The following is an 18,768-nucleotide window of genomic DNA, read 5'->3' as shown; positions in this document are numbered from 1 at the left end:
CTTTACTTCAAAAGCTCCTTCTGCGCTACAAGCGCTAAAAGTTTTGCCTGTATTTATGCACAACAACACAGCAAAAGACCGTTCTGACATAACTTCCAGGGGCGCGCGGAAGGGTTACCACTAGCGTAACTTTCCAGTCTTACCTGAGCAAAATACAATAGAATGATGAAACGTGAAATGTTGATTGATTGATTTGCTTTATTTTACTTCTCTTCTTGTGCCACTATTGGCTAATTTGCGAAGAAGAGACGCCTGATGATATGAAGAAGCTTATGTATGGACATTCACAAACATCCATGCCCAGGCTAGGATTCGAATCCGGGACCCCCGTCATCGTAGCGCGATGTGCTACCCACTCCGCCACGGGGGCCGCCAAATGTTGTAAGAAATATTTTCAGTACTTACAAACTGACCGAGCTAATAATTTCCAATAAATGCGAACTGAAATTCAAGAGTGTTCATTCTAAATAATCTCCATCGTGTTTCAACTGTCATTGAATTTCAAGAGTCGAAAAAGAGGCTTGCGACAGATGTTGGTGAAGTCGACGAACGAAAATATACATTGGAGAATAAAGGTGACATTTTCTGAACACATTAAAATATCAACATTCATTTCACCCGTTGCAGTAGAAGTAGGAGAACGTGCCGATAAATACATGACACTGCAAGAAATCTGATACAACAGTTGTCATGTTACACCCGCATACCAGTGAGTCTAGACGACAACTGGTGCAATTTAATTCCTTTGACCTTGACGACATCCATTGATAAGCGGAAATTTCAATGGAAAATTTTGATTTACCTGTTGCTCGCTGACGACATCCGGTGATGAGCGTAAGTATCAATGGAAAATTTTGACTTACCTGTTGACGTCGAAGAGACCCAAGGCGAAGTTGAAGGGGGACGATGTAATTGAGCCTTGATGTTGTGTCTTGGCGTATGCTAACGTAACACGTGATTGTGTGTACATCATATGCCCGTGCATTAAATGTGAAATATGCAAGGATACAAGCGGCGGCGGCGCAGATGATTTTATTACCCGCGAAATATTTAATGTTTTAAATGTAAATTGAGTAAAACTAAACGTAAGGTGTTTATTGCCCGCTATATAGATAATATTTAAGTATAAAATGATTAAAGCTTACGTTTCAATCAAGTGGTTTTAGGCTCGGTTCCAAATTTTGGCAAAATTAGATACTCCCTCTGTACCACAATTATAGTCCGGTATACCAAAATGGTAGTATAGGAATGACAGACGAAGAGGCAGATGGAAAGCACAATTTGTACTGATCCTTGAATAATAAAGTTGTATGACTCATTCCCGTGTTTCATGTTCTTCTTCTGTATACACCAATGTCACAGTTTGAGTGTCCGGCAATTATTATGAGACAACAAACAAAGGTGTACCGGACAATAATTATGGGACAGAGGGAGTATTTAATTTTATTTGTTTAATAATCCCGATTAGCTTTTGTGCACAAAGAGAAAATGAACTAAATTGGAAATAGGTTTTAAAAGTTAATGGTGTAATCAAGTTGTCCTGGGTTCGACTCTCAATGTTCTCAAATTTCCGTAATAATGATTATCTTTTTAAATAGAGAGGAAGTGTGTTATCAGTCCCGATAAGTATTTATGCACATATTGCTTCCTTGTAATGAAGAGGTCTCAGATTCGATTTCATATGCCATTAAATAGAGTAGTTGTTATTGTTAGAATTGTAGGTGTAGTTCGAGTCTGGATGATTCCCATTTTTGTTCAGAAGATAAAATTGTTTTTAGTTATTGTAGTTGTGATTTCCAAAGTTGAAGTTTTATTTCTTTCTCCCAAGGGAAGTTCGATATTGAAGAACACAAGAACTATGTCAAGCATTTTAAAAATCAATATTTACTGAATGGAAAATGTTTGTAGAGTCGACATTTATCTAGGTACATTTGTGAGACCAACATATGCTGTTGTCAAATCTTTTTGAATGTGGAAATTAGTTTATTTCAAAGCATACACATTATTTTGGAAGTTGAAACATTTCACAAAGGCCAAAAAATATTTGTTCTGTGTTTCTGCACAAAAGAAGTTTATGATTAAAAGTTGAAAAGTTTAAAAAGTAAAATATTTTTCAAGACAAACTTATTTGAAACAGTTTCTGAAAGTTACATTTTAATGTGCTCAGATTATGATGATTTCCGAAGTGCAAATTATTACTCGACCGGCCAAACCCCACCCTCTATTTTTTTATATTTTATTGCAAGGTGGAAGTGAGCGAGAAACAATTTGCACTTCAGAAATCATTATAATGTGAACATATTAAAATTTCAGTCTTGAAAAATATTTATCTAAATTTTAATACTTTTCAAATTTTGATCATAAACTTTTTTTCAGAAACACGGAACAAATATATTTTGGCCTTTGAGAAATGTTTCAACTTCCAAAATAATGTGTATGCTTTGATATAAATTAATTTCCACATCCAAAAAGATTTGACAACAACATATGTTGGTCTCACAAATGTACCTAGATAAATGTCGACTCTAGAAATATTTTCCATTCAGTAAATATTGATTTTTAAAATGCATGACATAGTTCTTGTGTTCTTCAATATCGAACTTCCCTTGGGAGAAAGAAATAAAACTTCAACTTTGGAAATCACAACTACAATAACTGAAAACAATTTTATCTTCTGAACACATTTACTGTGACAAAATTAATACCGCCAAAGCTTTTCAATTGGTAAACAAACATTCGGGTCGAATGTATTCTACTAAGAGTTTTGTTACTTAAATGAAGATAATCTAAAAAAAATCTTCTGCTTTGAAAGTCATCTTGGAGATTTTTTATAAATTTTAAATATAACTTTTCTGTTTTTGCTTTTTCGTGATTAACTAACATCAAAAGACAACGTTTGTGTACAGAAATACACAACAGATATCTATCCGCTTTCAAAAGCCTTTCCATATTCGAAATAATTTGCATGATTTGATAGAAATGTGTTTTCAGTTTGAGAAACATTTGACATTAAAATTAATTTTCACGTTTAGTCTCATAAAGCTTACATAAAAATTTCGACTAGAAAAACATTTCCCATTCGATAAATATTGGTTTTACAATTACATAACCAAAACTTTTCAATATCTTACTTCTATTGGAAGGGAAATAAACTCCAAGTTTAAAAATCACAACTTTGATTTTGAAAAAAATATTTTTTGGTTCTAAAAAGTTTTCTTTCTGACAAAAATAATACCGACATAACTTTTCACTTTCAACAACATATATGAGACATATATTCCTTCAATTTTTTTTATTAAGTTTGAACTTTCTACTTCTTTCCGATACCATTCAGAAAGTTTTTTTTAACTTTTTCAAATAATTTTATATCTTGTTCATTGAACTAACAAGCATCAGAGAACAACTTACATCTCTGAAAAATTAACTTCGACTTTTAAAAAAAAAATGTTTCGATAGAAATCTATTTTGACAAACAATGTATCGAAATTCAAAACTTTTCATTTTGAAACAACATAAATAAATTAATTGTAACAAAAGTCTCAATTCTGTTCTGTATTTCATGTTATCAAATCAGAGCCAACGTCAGCAACACATAATATTGTCAGCATGCACGCAATAGAAACAAACTTTCTTCATAATCGCTAAAAACATATAATTTGTTTGTACGAAATTTTAAAATTAAAATAAAACATAAGCTAGAACTATGTTCCAATACTTTCTTTAAGGTCTTCCAGAATTTTTTAATACTTTTTAAATAACTATTTTTGCTAATTTTTCTTGCGGACAACAAACACCGGAATACAACTTTTGTTTGAGCGGGAACAAACAACAAATATTTCTTCGCTTTGAGAAAAAATTTATATTTTAAAATGATTTGCATGTTTTGAAAGAAACTTGTTTTCATTAGTATTCATTTTGACTTTAGTTTCATAAACGTTACATGAAGAAATATCGTCTCTACAAATATTTTCTTTTCCGTAAATATTGATTTTAAAAATGCATAACACAGAACATGTTTTATTTTGAACTTCAGCCATTTCAAAACACATGCTCCAGAATTTTCCTTTCAAGGTACACCAGTGAACATTCTGGTCGCAATCTTGTTTCTTTCAACTTCATTGTATTTTTATATTGGCTAATCATAATCATATCTATTGTTACAATTGGAACTGAGTTTAATATGCAGTTTGCCTACAGCTGACATCGAACCCATTAAATTTATATTCACAAAATCTTTCACACATCTCTCTGGTTATCTATTTTCATTTCTTTGCTTCAATTTTATTATGCTCATATAGTCTCAAAGGAATCAGACCTAGGAGTTAAATTTGAATTCGAAAAACTTCAAAATGTTTCATCCATCGACAATCTTTTGATTATAAGATCACTGAATTAATCAATAGGCTACTGGGAGACCACAAAACCACCTTAAAACAATAAATAGAATGGACCACATTTTCGTCGTTACTATTTTAAGTTTCCTTATTTCGATAAACATATCCTCTAATTTTCCTTTGTGAGTATGCTACTGGATTGATTCAACTCCATTATATGCTAAGATAGGATGATCGGGACAGTTTAGATTGGAATCAGAAGCATTGCGCAATATGCTAATACAAGGATCGAAGTTTTGGTGATAAATTAGCTTGTATTGTCAAATGGAATTGAATACACTTTTATATATTGTTTGAATTTCAACCATTTTGAAATAAAAATCTCTTAAATTATATTCAGAGTACACCTCTGAACATGCTGGTCGCCATATGAATTGTCTCAATATCATTTATGCTGATATTGGTTAATCATAACTGAATCTACAGATAAGACTGGCACCCAGGATATATTTCTGATAGATTTTTTTTTGTTTAACCTTTCAAAATCCATTTAGATCATTAATTTCCCTCTAAGGTACTCCAATATACATTCTATCCCCATTTTGTTTACTTGAAATCCATTTTAAGCTCAGATTGACTACAGTAACCCTCGTTAACAAGCATCCCAAGGGGCTGAAAAATCAAGAGTTAATGTTAAAAAAAATTGTTCTGATCGGGAACTCACATTTTATTGTTGCAATGCAGTTCTTTCACACAATAACCATTTACAACACTTATATCTATGTCATCATAGAAAACACTACTACAGTACTACAGTAATTAACTTTTAAAAAAGTACTCACAGATCATTTCTGGTAACAAAATTCCTGTACATAGCGCTGTCGCAGACGGGAACGCAAATGCCTGGTAACTTCACGGCCAACTGTACTCATGGCTTCCATAAAAGTTGCGGTCAATTCGGATGTTGCAGCAAAGCGTTCTAAAGCGTCTAAGGCTGTTAACACTTCCTGGCGGGTGGGCGGAATGATATTGCCTCTTCACTTTCTTCTGATCACATTTCTTGCAACTCACACACAACTGCTTGTGCATCAGTTTCCACTGGAGCACACATGGCAACATCGTCCTCTGAACTAAACAAAATTCTCAAAATTAACTTTAGGGTTCGCAACGTCTTGTGGAATATCCCATTTGTCAGGCGAAATGGTATAGATTTCACCATCTAACTTGTCAACAGGATTAGCCTCGATATGTCTCCAGTATCTGCTAAAACATTTCTGTGTGTGTTGTGATGACACAGATTCCCAGGATGCGTCGATAGCTCTTATTGCAGAAAGCACAATCCAACGTGAGGTTTCCGTCTTCATTTCAGCAGCGCGAATTGCAGCTCTCACAAGTTGCTTGCGACAAGACATCTTCATAAGATGTAACGGTTGATATATATACATAAATATCACCCCGTCACAGCTTCACCCTCCTCTTGATGTATGTGAGTGAAGTATTCGACTCGCCAAAATACGTCACTAATTATTACGCAACATTGTCAAGTTGCGAAGCCTTCTCGACCGAGGGCGCTTGCGCATGCGAAAATATTCTTCCTGATCGTGCAGCTTTGGGAACAGAGTGAAGAGTAGAGACCATGTACAAACCAGGGGCGCGATTCACGAACTGTTACTTGTCCGATAAGTGGCCTAATATGTAGCCACGTCAGGCTTGTGGTCAAATTTGTAGTCATTTCCTGAATTTGCGATTCTTGAAACTGTCTACAGCGGTCTACAGGCTACAGTTGTACAGTTGTGGACAGTTCTTGTAGAACCCTTTTTAACCTCCTACAGCGGGCTACAGCGAACTACATTCGTCATATTCTGTATTTGTGTATGATATCCAACTTCAAAGAAAAAAAATAGAGCTACCAAAATGGTCCAAAATCTGTGTTTTCACGTCTTCGAGAAGCAGAAGGAAAATACAGTGGGCATTTGCGTGTACTTAAAACACATCTTAGAGATATCGGAAATCCTTTTTCTGTTTCGGAAATATCTTCATAGTAATTTGGCACTGAATAGGAGGTACCAAGGATTGATCAAAATTGTGGAACCTTATTTTCCCAACAAAATGATTTTTCTCTCAACCTCCTGTAATCTAAGTTAGTAATAATAATAATTACCCATATCTTGCACTGCTTTATATGAAAATACACTTCCAGGAGCAGATTAAGTTATGAAGGCATAATTTGTTAGCACTTCCTTGCAGGCATCCCTGCTCGTGCACAATACATTTCAAAACATAATTTACATTGTAATTAATACTTTGTGCAACTTTCAACTGTGCTAATTAGTTTCTCCAAGTTTCGAACCTACTCCCACAATCACTTCAGTTTTGTAAACACTTTCTAACACTCCTATAAAATTTGCGAAAAATCATGAAACATTCTGAACTGTTAGCTAGGATTTCCTGCGATTTAAAAATAGCAATTTCATCTTCTACAAATCATAAATAATAACAACACTCATTTTGAATGTTATGCATCCCATAAGCCATGCCGAAATCGTCAATTATACGGAAGTTAAGCCCCAACAGTATGTAGTTTGGTTTTGTAATAACGTGCTTGCAGACAGACGGATGAGATGAAGCAGCAAAAACTTAAGTGACAGAAAACATGTGCACAGGTTATCGATGGCTGTAACAGGACAAAAGTAAAGTGAACAGTACAAATAGTGAAAACATTTCTGAAAAGAAATGAAAACTCGTGATAGGCAACTTAAAGTTGCTAAATCATACAAACTCATACATCCATAATGTTCACAGTACACACACCACTTATCATAGCAACCTATATATTTTTGCCAGTTATGTACAATCGTTGTGATGATTTTTATTATTCTTATTGGCACTAATCTGATATTCCCCGGTCAGATTTCTTCATTTTTACAGAAGAAACTACTTACGGTAATGAGTTCCTGTAGCATTGTCTAACATCTGGAAGGTGTTTTGTGTGATGTGGGAATGTTTCATAGCGGAAATTCATGTTCTTTGTTGAAACTTAATTCTCCGACCCTCGAACCATTGACATGTGGTTAGGTTAGTTTTGGTTAGGTTAGGCATACATAGTTAAAATTCCGTGTCATGGTAGTATCAGGATCTAGAAATTGCAAAATAATTGCGAACCATTGACGCTAGCCCCACGAACCATTGACGTGTGGTTAGGTTAGTTTCGGTTAGGTTAGGCAAACATAGTTAAAATTATTTGTAACACTGCAATTACTTTCATCAAAAGAACGTGAATACACCTTAAAGAATGTTCCACGAAGCTGATAGGTAAGTACAAATGTCAAAAATTGACATAGCGAAGAAGTTATAGATGTCCGGGAAATATTAGATTTTTACCTTCTTATTTATCCATGCAATTTCATTCACCTTCTCAATTGCTAGCCCATGTGGTGAAGTTGTTAGCACATCGCGCTACGACGCTAGGTGTCCCAGGTTCAAATCCTGGCCTGGACATTGATGTTTCTAAGTGTCTATACATTAATGTCATCATGTTATCTCTCATTCCCATCTTCGCAAATTAGCCAAAAGTGGCTCAAAAGCGAACTAAAATAAAGCAAATCAAATCAACCTTCTCAATTGTTAACATTGGCTTCAATGAAGTCCCATGAGAGATATTTCTCTTTTTTGTGCAGTGCTCAAAATTTGTGTGAAATATAATTTTACATAAATTTATTAAGCATTTACTTAATTTATAAGGAAAATTCACAGCACAATAATTATGCTTTTATTATGAAATATTTCTTATAATGGTCATGCATTAATACAAATTGTTGAAACATATATCATGTAAAACTTAGATGTGGATAAAAATTGTACTTTACAGCAGGTTTTATTTACACATTGTATACTTAGGGCATAGTTTAGATAGAGCACGTATTATCTGCTACATCAAAACAGTACACTGTCACGATGGAATTCTCCTATTTTGCTTGTGAAGAAACCAAATAACACGTACCGCGTCTGCTTCGACGCTCGTCGGATCAACGCCGTCGCCAAGAAGATAAGTTTTCCGGCACCTCATCTCATAGACATCGTAGAGAGGGCGGCAGGTTTCAAATATTATTCATCTATGGACATCCTCTCGGCTTATTTTCAGATACGCCTCACACCAAGTAGCCGTGAAAAAGTGAGTTTTCAAGTGCCGCAGATGGGGACGTACGCTTTTAATTATGCCCCACAAGGATTTGTCACGTCGGGAACAGCGTTAGCGATAGCGCTGAATTTAGCCCTCAACGTCGTTGACAACCGCTATTTGTTCTTCTATGCAGATGATCTCCTGGCAGTCTCTGACGACGTACCCACTTCCTTGAAGATATTGCGTCACACTTTTGAAAGACTTAGCCTCGCTGGATTAAAATTGGCTCCTAAAAAGGCTAAATTCCTGTACAATGATATTGTCTATCTTGGACATCATTTATCCGAAAAGGGATGCGCTATTTCACCTAAGATGCTAGAAACTGTTAAGTCGTATCCGACACCAACAAGCAAGAAGACTTTACGCCAATTTTTGGGCCTGGCAAATTTTTCCCGTCGTTACTCTCCACATTTTTCCAAACACGCATCAGTTCTTACACAACTGCTGAAGAAGGAGAGAAAATTTCGATGGACAGAAGCACAAAACGAGGCATTCAATGCTTTAAAGCAATCACTAATCACGAGCCCAGTATTAGCCAGATACGATCCCTCTCTTCCTATTCACATATACACGGACAGTAGCAAAATAGCTCTAGGGGCTGTCATTGCTCACGAAGACTCCCAAGGAAATGTTAAGCCGATTGCATATGCAAGCAGGATACTAAATGATAAGGAAAGAGAACAAGACATAAACATGTTAGAACTCTCTGGCATAATTTTTGCTTTAAAAGCATTCCGACACTACATCCTTTTCAAAAGATTTATATTACACACCGATTCCAAATGTATTCAAAATTTACGACAATCAACTACCCTCAAAGGTCGCCTTTGGCGTTTTTCACAATTTCTGTCCGACTACGATTTCGTCATTCAAAATCTAAAGGGAACAGACAACAGTGCCTCGGACGCCATTAGCCGTAACACGAGGATCCAAGATGAAGCTTTTTCTCCTTTCCTGGAAGATGAAATTGTATCTGTTTTGAGAACACGTGAATTTGACCTTGCCAAAGAACAACAAGCAGACCCTTTTCTCAAAAATATTTACCTACATTTAATTGGAAGTAAATAAGCCGACCCTAAATATGACAGAACCAGCCAGCAATTCCGTCTCCAAGATGATATTATTTACAGAAGGATCCGAAGTTCAGACAAACAGGAAAGGCTACTCACTTGCATCCCACATGCATTACAAGATATATGGTTCGAACAAGTGCACTCTTCTCCACACGCTCTCAATCATTTTGGATACTATAAAACATATGCCTATGCGAAGGACCGTTATTATTTTCCTTCTCAGAAATCCTTCATCTACAAGAAATGCAAAGAATGTGAACAGTGTGCACGACTTAAGCAGTCCCGCCAACCAAAGCACTTTGAACTACAAACAAGGACTTCTCTGACACCTTTCCAAATTATCGCCTTGGACCAATGAGGTCCATATGTCACATCAGGACCAGAGGGACATCGCTACGTGATCACGTGCACTGACGCAGCCACGCGTTACGTAGTAGCCGCACCGACACATTCTCTCACTGCTGAAGTTCTGGCGGATTTTTTGTACACGAAAATCATATTACCATTTGGCTTTCCAGAAAAAAATCATAGTGGACCAACTTCCAGGTCAAACTTCAGATTTATTCAAAGAATTGGCCAACAAATTCCAAATTGAACTAAGCTTTGTCAGCCCAGGATTTCATCAGAGCCTTGGCTTAGTTGAAAAAACACAACAAACGCTGGAAGGAATGATCAAATTTTATGTCAATGCCAAACACAATAATTGGTCCAATTTCTTACCAACAGCGGTCTCAGCTATCAACAACACGCCGCATTCATCTGCACGGTACTCACCTACCTATTTACTGATGGGTTATCATCCCCGCACCTTACCGGGTGCGATTTTTAAAACCCCGCCGCAGCATGTGAGCAATTATGAACGGCTGGAACACATGAAGCTTTTGCGTCGATTTGCGTTAATCTCCTCAAACGCCACAGAACGGACAAGGCACGGCTTGATCCTCACTATTCCCAAGCAGCGTTTAAATCTGGCGATCAAATACTTTTGTGGAACGATCGACGCTTATCAAAGACGTCCAAAGCGTTTTCAGGCAAGTACGCAGGCCCCTTCACAGTAATCGAGCGACTTGACAAAAACCATTACATAATTGAAGGGATGAAGCAAGGAAAACGGTTTGAACAAAAGGCAGCATCGGTCAGGATGAAACTTTACACACCACAAACGGTAACTCTCGATCGACCACGTACAGAGGAAGATAATGTGAATGCCTTAAAGTTACGTTCAGGAGCGGAGGCGGATATCCCTCGTACTCCAGAGGGACTTTATCTGGAAGAATTCACAACTAGTGAACTTTATATATCAGAAGTTGACAACACTGCAAGAAACATTGAAACACTGACAGTATAAAACAGCTACTTCCTAACGAAGACGATCATCATCATCATCCTTCATAGTTCCTCGCGGCGACGAAAATTCGAACAGAAATAGTAACAACTTCTCAATTATATATTTTACCACGCTGAATAACGCGTATAAACTATGTTTCTTCTTATAAATTCTGGGTTGTAAAGGGTGACCTTCCATGTAGGCGCCCAAAAGTCAACCTCACTTCCACGTAGTGCACCCTGGACTAAAGACTAACGAGGCTCTGGCGACTGGCACTATAGCCAGTATAATTTTGTGTGTGTTGTCCTCTTTGTTGTCCTTGTGTGTGCTGAGTGCCCGTTTACGGCCTCTGCTTTTAACAGAAGTCAGAACATTTTAACATTTTTAGTTATGCAACGCTTGAGTTGTTATTTGTAATGATAAGGGGCTGGCCCCCGTATAATGTGACGGGAGCAAAATAGCCTAAGTGCTGACGTTCCCAAAATTTTAAATTCAAAATAAAAAAAAATCAAATCTTATAAATTCTGCTATTTTTTTTCTGCACCAATAACTCACAGAAAAATAAGAAAATTAAATATATCTCGTACACGCGACAGCACTCGCCGCAACATTTTTTTTCTTTCTCATACAAGATTGTGCCGACCCTTTGTCACCGTGACGTCACTTTATGATGTGATATCACACAGAGTAGGATGAAATTCTGAAGACGATACCGTAGCAACACAACAGCTTCGCTAGCATTTTGTGTACGTAAACAAAAAGGACGAATGCGATGAATATAGCTACTGCATATGGGAAGAGAGCTTACGTGTTCTCACTGTTGGTGGAGACAATACGCTATGCACCATTCGGTGTAAAATTCTCATTCTGTGACTTTTCAATAATTCATAATTACCTTCAACACGCCAAAATGCCTTTACAGAGCATGCATGGGCCAACGTCTTATCCACTTTTTCTCTTCATATTTCTTCAATTCATATAAATTCTTATATATAAACGGCAATATTACCAATCTAATTAATGTATGACAGCATTTTAACTTCTAAATTTTTATCGTGCAGATGTGTCCCAGCTATCGATGAAGCGAACTGAGAGCGCTGCATCGTTAAAAACCGACCAAACTCTCACACAGAAACACATTTTTTTTTCACTAACACGACACACAACTCACACGATTTGGACAGAAATACCAAATCAAGTCCCTACCTCTTCTTGTTACGTCTGCCATTTTTATGACACATATTTACATTAACTGTTATTACATATTCTGAAGACTTTTCATTGTGTTTTGCTATAATCGAATGCGTACTGTGTATCTAATCTTATTATTTACACCCTGATTAAATTTACCAATTGCTCCTGTTCACGCTCAAAATTTTATTTCATAACATACTAAACACTGATAGTGATCATCATTTGCTGTGTCATCATTAATGTACCTTGTCATAGATATAAGATGAAGTCATTTCTCCAGAGTACATCCAGAAGACATCCATAAGTGGCAGGCAGATTTCGCATCGAATTAATATTGTTCCTGAACTTTTCTTGCGAACATATTTTGTCTCCCATCAACTTATTTGTGTATTCTTTTCAACATTTGAGACCTACAAACTTATCTTCGGATCAGTGTTACCAGTGATATATTTATTCAAGTGTTTTCACAGTGTCACGTACATGTACGTCGTGCGATGAGATGCTGCTGAGACTACCATAATTGCAAATTTTGGTTCAATCCGCTTCTTAATACATGACAGAAAAGTGTTACACTTCAATTAGTGTATTATTATTTGTTACGTTCTACAGTGCATTACATACTTGCCTACTGCCCTACGACGAATTATGTTATATACGGGGTGCAATCATTTATTCAGGGACTGGTCGTTGTACATATTTAATCATATCTTAATATTTTTTTTTGTAAATAAAGAAATGGGCTTGTCCCCTGGCCAACCCCATTTCTTTTCAGGGGGAGGTGGCATGTCACGAGCCGGAAATAAAATGCTGTGTAATCAAAAACGCCAGCAGTCCCCGGGTGACGAGAGGTCGCCGGGGGAGTCTTGATCGAGGGAGCGAAGCGCGAGGTGTGTTGCGAGTGACAGTGTTAAGTCGGTCCATTTAAAAGGGTTGGGCGAACCCACTGAGGACACCTTCAATGGACCGATGGAGCGCCACGTCGTGACTCAACCGAGGAACCTCGAAGGAAATCAGGTACAGTGGTGACACTTTGGATTTTTATCATTGTCAGTGTTTAGATATCTTGCTGGCTCGTGCGTGATCTCTCCCCCCCCCACTTGTGCGATTCTATTAAATATTGGTAAGGAGCAATGAGTGTAATTTATTCCATTCTTCATACACACATCCTCTTGCAGCCAAGCAGTTTAAGCCGGCGAACGGCCTAAACGTAACAACACTGTACTGACACAAACACATGTATACATTTAGAGTTTGTTCTGACAATTATGTGTTCATTACCATGTGCAAGCTAAGCTATATATTTTTTTATTTTTCTCAGGTTCCAAGATCATTCTGGCTTCCCTGGGATCCAGACTCAGGAGCATTAATGCAAGGCATGGTATGGGATTTGCGCTTGGGAATTGTAGTGTACATAAAACTTCTCAGTTCAAATCCTGTATCAGCCAGCACAAAACATAGTTCCATGAATGTAAAATATTATGGATATCACTATTTTAAACAAGAAGCACTATATTTCCTCTATTGGCAACCCCTCATCACATTCATGTTTAATTATGTAACACTACTTATTTTTTAAAGGTTAAAAATTTGTGTTAACAATTATTGGAAAACAACATAACTTTCAAAATAGTTAATACATGAGAGGAAATTGTATGAGAACATGATTTTTTTTAAAATTAATTTGTTGCACCAAAGCATTCTAGTGTAATTGGGTAAAGAGGTTAGGGTAACAGTTCGTTATATCGGAGACACATTAAAATCGGATATTTTGTGTTTCGCATGTTTCGTAGTTACCAATTGTGTATTGCGGAACATTGTTCAAGGTGCCATCATGCTTTTTACATGAAAACAAACACAATTTTTCACATAGAGAGTAGTTTTTGTTATTCTTTTTTTTGATTTAGTAACACACAATATGGCGGGCAGAGGTTGACTACAGTTGTAGGTTTAAAGTGTTTCCAAACTTCTTCATCGAAAAATACCTACTTTCATGTTAATCACGTGTGCAAATTGTACATTATGCTCGGGTAGCTTACGGATAGCCCCACAAACCATTTCCGATAAGGTATAGTTAGGCAAGCATAGTTAAAAAAGGGGATTGGAAACACTGACAGGGGGGTTACATCATCAAACGTATGCAGCATCCGGTTCACGAAGCGAAAGCAATGTCACTTATGTGTCGGTGAGATATTTCTCTTGAAAAATGCATGGTTCTACGATGAAATAAAATAACTTGACGAACGTTGGAAGCCTTAGAGAAACTCTTTTCCGTAAGCAGTTTCTTCTGTAATAATGAAGATGAATGTGTCTCCGATATAACCAACTGTTACTGAGGTTAGCAAAGTTTTCTATGATACCAGGAGTTAAGGATTCAAATCTTTGCCGGGACATGGATGTTATTGTGAGTGTCCTTTCGTCAATTTAAACATGTCATTCCTCATCCCCATCTTCATGATTAGCCAAACGTGGCAGAAGAGCAATGCAATAAATAAATCAATAAATAGGTTAAAAAATATGTGAACAGAGCATTTTCATTTTAACTCTGTGATCCCATATGGTGGTTCTTTCATTATTGTGTGATTTCTAATCCAAATTCATTACAAATGTCAACACATCTTTTTTGTGATCTACAAGAATGCAAGGTATATTCTGGAGTGTATCAAATTGTGATGTGTGTAACCTCTAGGAACTTTTTGACATTCTCATTGAATGAAATTTGTAAGCAAATGTCATGTGAGTGGTTGTTTTATACATAGATAATACATGAGCAGCTAACAACAGCTATAGCAGGTTGGTGTTACATGCTAAAAACACCAAACCTACTAGCATATGCATCTGATAGCAAAAATAAACATCTGAAAATGTTAGGCTGGTTAAGTTTGATTTATTTCTGCTCTCACATGCAGCTCTGAGTAGGTTAGGTACGCTAGTTGCTGTCACTACTTCTCATAGATAATGCAAATGTATGTTGTTGTTTTTGTCAGGTGATGGCAGTACTAGTCCATTTTCTTGGCAACAGAAAATGAATGACTGTCTGCTGAGAATTCCATACAGTATAACATGGGACATGAAAATCGTCCTTAAAGAAAAAAGAAGTAACATGTAGGCCTATCTTTTATGTTTCCGTGGTATGTGCATTCAGTCAGAAATCAAATTCATATTTACAAATGTAGCATGTAACATGACAAAATTTTATTCATCAATTAGAAGTTCGGCCAAGTTCAAGGCATGAATAATTTTTGAGCACAAAAACATTCAAAAGTGTGTTCTAATAATTATTGATATTTGTAATCCGTGAACCAAGAGCAAAAATAATAGTAGTCAAATAGTTCATTGCTCTTTTCATACTTTCATTCCATATCACATGTTGCTTTAAAGAATGGAATTCTGTTGAAGTGAAGCACATATTGTCTTCTACGTTTTTACATTTTCATTTAAATTTCACATTGTGTAGAACAGACCAAATAAAAACTGTTATGGACATCTCCCCTACCATTTCTTTAACATATTGGCTGTAAATATAAATTGTCATTACTCACGATAAACTATTTGTTTTCATATCTGCTTGAAAATCTAAACACAGTAGATGTTTCAAAACACCTGCTGATGTACCGAAAACACTAAAAGTGTAAATCATTTTTTTAGTATTATATTTATTGTGTACGTAGTGTGTTTAGCATAAGATGATGTCTGCAAATACGTATAACATTCCATTCCTCCTTATTAACAAATTTTATTTACATCTGTTTGAAAATGTGTACACATTAGATTTTTCAAACCACCCATCGATCTGCTGAAAACAGTAGACAGAATCTTAAGCAGAGCTATTTGTGCATAAAATTGAGTAAAGAGAAACAGTTCGTACGAAACTCGCAACATTAATCTTATCTTCATGGGGTTGAACAGATTAAGGAAACAGACGTTCCTGCTACGAACGCCTACCTTAAAAAAATGTAATGCCACACAACTAAAAATGGGACATTTGTAAAAAAGAAGAATATTGAGTTTTGACGAGATATTCAGTGGGTGGATAATTTAATGCTTTCTTTCTCCCTGCATTATAGATAATAATGGCAAAGCATGAAAAATCCGATGCTTTAACATTTTGCATCATTCAATTGTAATATAACAAAAATAGTATTCCTTTGTTCTGCCGCATATGTTTCAAGAGTGACATACAGTAGAAGGTAAAATGTAGCATCTGTTATAAAATTTCGCTATTTACCCACAATTGCTTTAATTCAATGAGTATTTTCATTTTATACAAATTACTTTACGGTTACGCGCACAGTACGATTACTTCGCAGTTTTAACAAACTAAACTAGTTTGCTATGCATTCTGCGTAAACAAACAACTCTCGGAATCTCGAAGCACAGAATAGCTCGAAATACGACATGCATCGATAATGTCAAGGAAATAGCACAACAATCGATAAAAATATCGATTCTTTCCATAGATATTGCTTAGTTTCGCCAAGTTTATCCTTGTAGCAGTGTGCTGTAGATAATTAAAGATATAGTCGATTCTTAGTAGACGGTTTCGTAAATCGCACTTTACTACACCTTTTACTACTAAAAACTACTACATCGTTGTAGACTCGATTTTGTTGTCATTTTCGTGAATCGCCCTGCAGGTATAGACACCAGCCGGAGCGGAGGGAGTTCAGCTTTATCAACGGTTCGTGGAATAACAGCCCGACCTTTTATCTCCCCTTTGTTGCATAATTGGAATGGCTATATAGCTAATGTAATAAGTTTGAGCTGTCTATCTTCCAAGTCCCTCTGGATTCTGCCAAATTTCGCAACGCTGAAGGAAAGGGGTCAATACGGGTTATTGTATAATCAAGGTTTTTTTGTAACTCGCAAAAAATGTGATACTTAAGTAAAAGTAAAAAGTAAAGTGTTCCCCTGTGCATAGCACCACGCCTTGCAGTTAACAATCTAAAAATCTGTTATAAATTCACGAGTAAGCTTAATTAACCTGTTTGCTACAAAACTAAAATGAATCAATGAAGATTGATTTATTTTATCTCTCTCTCCGCCCTGGCCGAATAACATGTTACAAATTCTATAAAATCTAGTAGTGACTTCTTTAGGCTATATTTCTTCCAGTGTAAGTATGATTAATGGGATGTATTCCAACCGAGTGTATATAGTATGTTTTAATAAATATGTTGTTTTTTTAATGATGAATTGAGTACATTACTGAGTGTGTGAATATGTAGGTTAAATTTTGGGGAGTATAGATTTCTATTTATTATTAGAATCTAAAAAAAAAAATAAGAAAACTACAAAAATATGGGAACGGGAGAATTTAAATTATATTCGAGGTCCAGTTATGGTTAACATGTGATTTTAATTGACTACATAAAATGTATTCGTCTATTTGTTTTAACTTGAGTTTTTGAGAATTCGAAGTTTATTGTACTGTTCGAACCATTGAAGTTATTCCACATAAAAATTATTGATGAATAAAAGCCTGTTAATATTGAGTACATCTTTCAATGAAGTAAATAGTAAACTCATAACTTTTCTATAGATAAGCTCTCTATGTACGATATCTTGTGTGAATGAGAGCGTTATATCTGGGTTGCTATTGGACGTACGTAATTTTGTTGGGAGTGCCGAAGTAGAACTTCTCAACAAGGTTCCGTTAACCCAGATTTGTTCACTCGTGCATTTTGAGTTATTTGCCTCCTGTGAGCAAACCTAGTCGATCCACGAGAATCAGGTATAATATTGTGCTGGGCGATTAATACTTCATGTAGCACCGTCTTAAGTTTACACGCTTCAACTATTTATTTAAAGATCCTTGTAAATTGGGTAGCAGATTGTTTAGTGAATTGAAGTGCTACATAAATACGATAGTATTCGCCACAAAGAGCAATGATGCCTTGATCCAGAGGCTGAAGACGACGTGTTGCATTTGGTGGAAAAAGTGAACTTGTACGTTTGTTAAGTTCATATCATGTATGTTATGGACTGTACACCTGTCCTGTGTCAGAAGATCATGGCCATTATAAACCACCATTCGACTGTTGAAACGAAGAAGCCACTCACGAAATCATGAAGTGCCGATCCAACCTTTCTTATGGTGAGAGTAGGTGAAAGATACAATATCCATGTTAATGTTCTTAAAACAAAATGGTTTCTCGGACTTACCGATCACCCATGAACGGTGTTTATCACTGCCGTCTGCATTACATACAAGGACAACAGTTAAACGTTGTTTACTGCGTGCTCTATCATGGCACTTTTCACCTTTCATTCCGAGGCTACGACTTGACATGTCCTTCCTGGACGTATCAACAGACTGCTGAAGTATACCATCCCGCCTGATAGATATGAATCTTGTTGCGAGGGATAGAAGTTACGAGATTAATGGAAGTTCATGTGATATTTTTTGTGCTGCTGTTGCTATGACTTTTAGTGCATTTCGTTATGATGTAAAATGTTGTTCTTTATTGCATAATCAAGATAAATAGATTCTGAACCTAGATGTTAACACGTAAGTCCTGAGTTTTGTTAATTTACTGCAAATGTTTTCGCGTGCCCTGGGAGGTATCACGTGTATACCAATATATAGTCTCATGTTGCTCATTCTCAATTTGTATTGAGATAAATATATTCTTATGACTATTAATAATATCCTATGGTTGA

The sequence above is a fragment of the Lepisma saccharinum genome, chromosome 22, assembly GCF_977018435.1.
Source record: "Lepisma saccharinum chromosome 22, izLepSacc3.1, whole genome shotgun sequence".
Lineage (NCBI taxonomy): Eukaryota > Metazoa > Arthropoda > Insecta > Zygentoma > Lepismatidae > Lepisma > Lepisma saccharinum.
Note: the sequence above shows the minus strand (reverse complement) of the source record.